The sequence below is a fragment of the Macrotis lagotis genome, chromosome 3 (assembly GCF_037893015.1).
Source record: "Macrotis lagotis isolate mMagLag1 chromosome 3, bilby.v1.9.chrom.fasta, whole genome shotgun sequence".
NCBI lineage: Eukaryota > Metazoa > Chordata > Mammalia > Peramelemorphia > Peramelidae > Macrotis > Macrotis lagotis.
In genome coordinates, this window is record NC_133660.1 from 47,414,803 (window position 1) to 47,422,989 (window position 8,187).

General features: G+C 37.7%; 1 pseudogene; it reads right to left on the bottom strand.

Annotated features, from left to right (window-relative positions):
* Nucleotides 1-2,188: 2,188 nt before the first annotated feature.
* On the bottom strand, nucleotides 2,189-4,275 carry LOC141519106 (proline-rich protein PRCC pseudogene; annotated as a pseudogene).
* Nucleotides 4,276-8,187: the final 3,912 nt, after the last annotated feature.

Below are 8,187 nucleotides of genomic sequence, written 5' to 3' on the forward strand. Positions count from 1 at the left end.
TCTATAATGTTTTTTTCTCTGTTTTGACTCTTCCTGTTTTAGGTATCAGTACCATATTGGTGTCACAGAAAGAGTTAGATTTCTTTCTTCACTTATTTTTCCAAAGAGTTTATATAGAATTGGAACCAATAGTTTCTTAAATGTTTAATAGAATTCCCTTGGAAATTTTTTTAGTTACCTCAGTAATAGCTTATGGAATTTTTTTCTGAGCTAAAGTTATTTATGTATTTTATTTTCTCTTCATTTAAGCTGGGCAACTTATATTTCTGTAAATATTCATCCATTTCATAAATATTGTCAAATTTATTGGCATACAGTTGGGCAAAATAATTCCAAATTAAGACTTTAATTCCCTTTTCATTGGTTGTGAGTTCACCTTTTTCATTTTGAATACTAGCAATTTGGTTTTCTTTTTCCATTTTTAATCAAATTAACCAGTGATTATATCAATTTGATGTCCTCTTTCTATAATCTATCCAGGAATGCATTTAAAGATATAATACATCCCCTGACAACTGCCTTGACTCTATCCCATAAGTTTTGGCATGTTGCTTCATTATTGTCATTATTTCAGATGAAATCATTAATTCTCTCTATAATTTGTTGTTTGAACTACCCATTCTTTAAAATTATGTTAATTAGATTCTAATTTATTTAGGTCTGTCTCTCCATGACTTATCATTGTATATGACTTTTATTGCATTATCATCTAAGTAAGATACATTCACTATCTATGTCTTTCTGCATTTGATTATAAGGTTTTTATGCCTTAGTACATGGTCAATTTTTGTGTAAATACCATGTATTTCAGAAAAAAAAAGGATATTCCTTTCTAGCCCCATTTTATTTTCTCCAAAGGTCTTTTATGTTTAGGTTTTCTAGCATTCTAATTACCTTCTTAAGTTCCTTCTTGTTTATTTTATCTATTTTATCAGATTTATCTAATTCTGAGAGAGGGCAGTTGAAATCTCCTATCAGTAGAGTGTTGCTACCTGTGTCATCCTGTAACTCATTCAGCTTCTCTTCTAAGAATCTGGATGTTTTACCACTTGGTTCATGCATATTTAGTATTGAAATTGTTTCATTTTCTATGGTACATTTTAGGAGAATATAGTTTTATGCAAGTTTCTTTTTAATGATTCCTTAATTACATATGTTTATATTTTATTTGATAGATGTTGCAAAAGAATCATGTAATGCAACAATGACTGTATTTTCCCAGGAAGATATTATCAATTTGCCAAAATTATGATGCACTTGATTTGTTAAATTTAAGGAGATTGATCAATCATTTCTTCTGGGTTGTTATGGCAAAGCAAATTATTTAGGATTGTAAAATGATAGTCATAAATACTTCTACTATGCAAAACTTATACAACTTGTTGTTCTATATTTAGGGTAAATGCATATATTTTCTAACTAAACAGCTCAGTTAGACTGTTCTCCTTGATATTAGTTACAGACATTGCATTTCACACCTCCCTGCTCATGCCCAGGCTATGTCTTATTACTGTATTATATACTCCTTGTTGTTTTTATATTTTTTGATGATCCAGAACTGAACCCACTAGGAAAGGAAAAAAAAACACCTCATTGTATTACTTTTCTTCCTGTAACTTCAACTCCAACATTAGCCTCACCAAATCTTCCTTTACAAGACTGTTTCTTTTTTCACAATTCCTGTTTTATACTTCTCCAGTTACACTCTGGCTTAAAGTTTTTAGACAGTTCCTTTCCAAGGTCAAAGTTCTAGTGATATTAATAGCCTTATCTGAATACATTCCACAATGAAGAACAAATTCTCATCCTGTCATGCCTTCCCCACACCAATGATTCTGAATTAGGCTATCTTCATTAAAACCTCATTTTCTATCTCTAAATTACAGCTCTGCTATTCTTACTCACTTTCAAAAAAAACCCAAACCTATTTCTTGAAATGTCACCCTCTAAAACTACTCTTTCTACTTTATTCTCTGGAATTCCTCCTTCATGGGTAATACCCTTATTTTTTTTTTCTGTCAGGATGGATGTTTTATTTCAACAGACATTTTTGTTTTTGTTTAAAAAACAAAAACAAAAGAATCAAAAACAAAAACAAAAAAATCAGAAACAAAATTCAGAATTCAATCAGTCATCTCATCCTATTAGGGAGCCAAAGTTCCCAAACTAGAATTCAACAGTGGTTTCTAGAAGAGTCACTCGGGAGTCTCTGTTGGCCCCAAGAGATATGGAAGCTGCATTTTCTAAGTTTTATTAAGAAAATGAAATCCAATGTGTTCCTTCTTAAGGAAGTGATGGCTGGGGCCCTAGGGAAGAAGGTCCTGGACTTGGAGCTGCTGGGGCTCCCAAAGGTGTTAGCTGGGAAGGGCAAGACCAGGCCATCTGGTACTAGGTAAAGGGAAAGATGGGATCCATGAGGAAATCAGTTCCAGAAGGCTAGAATCCATATTTGGCTTGGGTCTGCTGACTGCTGAGTTTATTTTCTGACCAGGTGTTCCTCGGCTCCAACTCTCGCTCTTTAGCCTGATGAATCAGATAAGTGATTTGGTGTTTTCGCCTCTGCTGGCCTGTTGGTTGCTCACCTTTCTTCTTGCTGAATGACTTCATGATTTTTTCTTCTGTCAAGGACTTGGTAATCCACTGCTGGGCCCCGCTGAGCTGGTCATCCCCTGTGATCTTCACAAAGTTAATCTCCTCCCTTCGATTCCTCTTGCCCTAAAGGCACTTGAAGGCTCCATCATCAATGAAGGAGACATCTGGAGTAATCTCCTGGGCGTGAGCTAAGGCTGGATCAGACTCAGAGTAGTAGCCACCACTGTAGTAATCCTGATAGTAAATGCCAGTGGCATTAGCGTCACCATATGTAGGGAACTGGTTGTAACTGCTGTAGTCTTCCCCAGGCTTAGGCACCCAAGGAGCCCCACTTGAGCCAGCCACCATCTTGAATTCAAGGAGAGCATTAGCCGCATTGTCCTGGAAGGTGGGATCTGGCTCTGTGCCTGGGGGTGGCTCTTCAGAAGCAGCAGGGACAGGGTAGGGGTATGGCTCAGCTCCAGGAGGCTCAGCCTTGTCTGGAAGGGAGAAGAAGTTCTCAATGGCTACTTCCTCATCACTGTCATCCTCTTTTTGTGTGATCTGTTTTGTCACCTGTAGGGCAGCACTCTTGGCAGCTGCTTTGATGGCTGAGGGTGATGGGGTAGTTGTGGTGGCACCCACAATAGGGGCAGAGGAGGAAGTAGAAGAAGCAGATTTGGTCTTGGGGGTTGGTTTGGAGAGCTTGCTATTGGCAGAGCCATCAGTGGGTTTTCGGGAGAAAGCATAGGGCAGGAGCAATCGGTTAGTCTCTTTTGTGGTCAGATTTTTGGGTTGGGGAAGCAAAGCTGATAAACCTGTCCCTTCACCAGATCCCTGAAGAACAGTTTTCTTCTTTGTAGGCTCATCTTCCTCTGAATCTGAATCTCCCGGGTGCAGCTCGGGGGCCGCGATCCGCACCGGCTCCGTCGTCCTCTTCTTTGGCTTGGGGTGTTCCAGGGGGGGCCCGGCGCTGCCGAGCAGAGGGGGCAGGCTGAGGCCCGGGGCCCTCGGCAGGGGCAGCCCCAGCCTCGGCCAGGCTGAGCCCCGGGGGGAGGGGGCGGGAAGCTGCCCAGGACGAAGGGCAGCGGCGCGGGGGCTGCAGCCTGGCCCTTATTTTCAATGTAAAAATTTTCTTTTTCCACTGTTTCCATGTACTTAAACCCAATAAGACATAGCTTCCTCCTGATGGTTCAACCTCCCTAGGGTTCCTTTCTGTCATTGGTTGCAATAATGGAAAGGCACATATGCTTGACTAACTGCTTCCACTATCAAATGCAGGTTCCCCTTCCCATTCCATTATTCTAGTTTTCTTTCTTTCTTTAAGAATCATTCAATCCTCAGACTTCTGGCCAAGATGGCAGAGAGACAACAAGCAGTGTACTAAGGTCTACTGATCTTCCCTCACATATAGGGGGAAAAACCTCTAAACAGAAATTTGATTAACAAAACCCAGAAAAAAGTAGCTAGGAGAAGAACATCTATCTCAAGGTCTATCTTTAGGGATCATGGGTGAGCCAGGGGCAGAGAGCAGAAAGCCAGTCCACAGGGATTGGGGTAAGGCCCAAATTAACCTAGTAACGGCCAAGGACGTGTTGACTGTGGGAGCCCTGGCCCAAGAGGCAACTGGGGCAGGCAAGACTTTGGTCTGGGGTGCTCTGGCAGGGTTGGAAGTTGAATTCCAGTGTAGAGAGTTACACACATTGATCGGCTGGGCTCCTCTGCTCTGGAGGACCACCAATTCCATACTTTAATTAAGTGGAATCCTTGTCCCAAAGCAAACACAGTAACAGCCCATCCCCACCCCTTACAGGCTCAGGCTTGGGCAGCATAACTCCCTCAACTGAATAAGGAGAGTAATTACCTTGCCCCACAGCATAGCCCACATTGTTCAAGGATAAAAATGTCATCCAAATCCCTCCAGACCAAGGGAAAGGACCTCAAATCAAGGTCACAGACACTTGAGAGAAAGCAATCAGCATCCCCTACTGGCCGGCCCACTTGGAATTATTAAACTCAGTGAGTAAAGCCTCTAGGGATCTCAACATCATATTTCTCTGAACCAGCCCCTTCCTCTACACAAAATCTTAGGAAAATGAAGAAAAGCCAGCAGAAAGGTGAACCATAGAAAATAACCTTGGGCTTCCTGATAATATTTAAGAGAAAAACAAAAGCCTGGACTTAATATTATAGGATTTAATGATGCAAAATTGCCCTTACATCATGGAACCAGAGGGAAAAATAGTTACTGAAAGAATATATCGATCCCTCCAGAAAGGGATGCCAAAATGAAAATGTCAAGGAATATTGTGGCCAAATTCCATAAAAATAAGATAAAAGAGAAAATCCTGCAAGCAGCCAGAAAGAAACATTTTAGATACCAAGGAGTCATGGTAAGGATTACAAAGTATCTGGTTGCATCAACATTAAGGCATTGAAGGACCTGGATTATGATCTTCCAAAAAGCAAGGGAGCTTGGAATGCATCCAAGAATGCATTACCCAACAAAATTGAGCCTTCTCTTCAAGGGGAAAAGATGGACATTTAATGAAATAAGTTACTACCAACTTTTCCTGATAAAAAGACCATACTTAATAAAAAATTTGGACTTCAAACAGGAGACTCAAGAGACAAATGACAAGGTTAAAAATAATAGGTTGAGCAAAAACCTGCTATCCAATAAGATGAAACTGGCTAAAGCCCTATCTGGGAGAAAGACTCAAGTAGCTTTTGAGTACTGCAACTCTATTAGAGAGAGTATACTTAGTCATAAGTGATGGACACTCATGACTTTTCTGTGACTCAGATAGAATGGTTTAAAAACAATAGCTCCTTAAAATGGGGGACAGTAAAGAGATGGGAGGATGGAGGAGATTGAATGGGGGAAAATCTCATTACATTGAGAGTTACAAAGGACCTATAGCCAAAGGGGGGGAGGGGGAGGTGCAAATCACCTGAATCTTACTCTCATCAGATTTGGCTTAAAGTTAACATGCATACACTCAGTTAAGAAACTTATTCTACAATTCAAGTATTAATAGGAGAAAGGGGGTGGGGGGGAAGGGGAAATATTAGAAGGGAAAGAAGAAGGGCAAAGAGAAAGGGGAAAGAAAGGGGAGGGAGGCTGGATATAAAAGGGTAAACACATTAAAGTTGGTGGTTTTCAAAAACAAAATGCTGGTGAATATGGATAAAGTGAAAAAAGGGGAAAAATACAAACAGAGGGAAGATAACATGGAGGGTAATTAAGAGTTAATAATTATAATTTTGAAGTGAATGGGAGGAACTCTCCCTTAAAACATAAGCTAATAGCAGAGTGGATTAAAAACCAGAATCTTACAATATATGGCTTATAGGGAACTCCTTTGAGGCAGAGAGATACATATAGCATAAAGCTAAAAAGTTGGAGTAAAATATATTTTGCTTCAACTGAAGTGAAAACATTAGGGTACCAATCCTTATCTCAGACATAGAAGCTGCAAAAATATATAGCTTTAAAAGAGATAAGGAAGGAAACTATTTCCTCCTGAAAGGGACAGTAGACAAAAAAAGTAATTTCAATACTAAATATGTATGCACCAAATGGTATAGCATCCAAATTCTTAGGGGAGAAGTGGAAGGAGTTACAGAAAGACACAGACAGTACAACTCTACTTGTGGGAGATCTCAACCTACCACTCTCAGATTTGTATAAATCTAACCATAAAATAAAAAGGAAGAAGGCAAATGGAATGTTAGAAAACCCAGCCATGCTAGACCTATGGAGGAAATTGAATTGGGATAGAAAGGATAATATTTTTTTCTGCACTTTATGGCATTTACACAAAAATTGACTATGTACTAAGGCATAAAAAACTAATGATCAATTGCAGAAAGGCAGAAATAGTTCTCAGATCATAATATAATAAAAATCATATGCCATATAAGGCCAGGGAGATATAGATGCAAAAGTAATTGGAAAGTAAATAACCCCTTTTTAAAGAATGAGTGGAACTAACAACAAATTATAGAAAGAATTAATTATTTCATCTTAAATAATGACAATAATGAAAAACATACCAAAACTCATGGGTACAACCAAGGCAGCAGTCAGATAATACCTTATATCTTTAAATACTTACATGAATAATTTATGCAAAGAGGAAATAAATGACCTAAATATGTGAATAATAAATTAGAGAAAGAACAAATGAAATACCAAATCTGAAATTCTAAAAATTAAAGGAGAAATTAATAAAATAAAAAGCAAGAAAAGTATTAAACTACTAAATAAAACTAAGAGTTGATTTTATGAAAAAACAATGAAATTGATAAGCTTCTGGTCAATTTATTTTAAAAAAAGAAGAAAACCAAATTGCTAGTATCATAAATGAAAAAGGTGATCTCACCAGCAACGAAGAGGAAATTAAAGTAATAATTCAGAATAATTTTACCCAATTCTATGGCAAAAGATTTGATAATCTAAGTGAAATGGATGAATATTTACAAAAATACAAGTTGTCCAGGTTAAATAAAGAAGAAATTAAATACCTAAATAACTTTATCTCAGAAAAGCAAATTCAACACACCACTCCCTAAGAAACTGTCTCCAAGGTCAGATGGATTCGCAAGTGAATTCTATCAACCACTTAAGGAATAATTGGTTCCAATTCCATACAAACTGTTTGGGAAAATAGACAAAGGCAGAATTCTGCCTAACTCTTTCTATGATACCAATATGGTGCTGATCCTTGAACAAGGAAGAGTTAAAAACAGAGAAAGAAAATTATAGACCTTTTGCCCTGATGACCAAGTAGGATTTATCCCAAGGATGTAAGGGTAGTTCAATATTAGGAAAACTGTTAGTCTGATTAATTATATAAATAAGAAGCCTATCAGAAATCATATGTCTATAGAAATAGATGCTGAAAATGCCTTTGACACAATACAGCACCCATTACTAGAGTGTAGGAATAATGGATTGTTCTGTAGAATAATAAGCAATCTCTATCTGCAACCATTAACAAGCTTTAAATGCAATGGGGATAGGTTAGAGGCATTCCCAGTAAGATCAAGGGTGGAGCAAGGATGCCCATTATCACCACTACTAGTCAATATTGTATTAGAAATGTTAGCTTCAGCAATAAGAGCATAAAAATATATTGAAAGAAAAAGAATTGGGAAGAAAGAGACAAAATTCTCATTCTTTGCAGGTGACATGATGGCATACCTTGAGAATTTCAAGATATCATCTAAAAAACTACAAGCAGTAATTAGCAACTTTAGCAAAATCACAGGATATAAAATAAACCCTCATAAATCCTCAACATTTCCAAATATGACTAGCAAGATGCAGCAGAAAGAGCTAGAGAGATAAATCCCATTCAGAGTAACTTCAGACGATATAAAATACTTGGAAGTCTACCTGCCAAGGCAGACTAAGAAACTTTTTGAAAACAATTACGAGACACTTCTTACAAAAACAAAATCAGATTATATAACTGGGCAAAATATCAACTGCTCACAGATAAGCCGAGCTAATATAATAATTCTGTGTTAATAAAACTACTTCATTAGTTGTAACCTAACAATCAAAATTCCAAAAAAATTGTAAGTAAATTCATATGGAGAAATAAA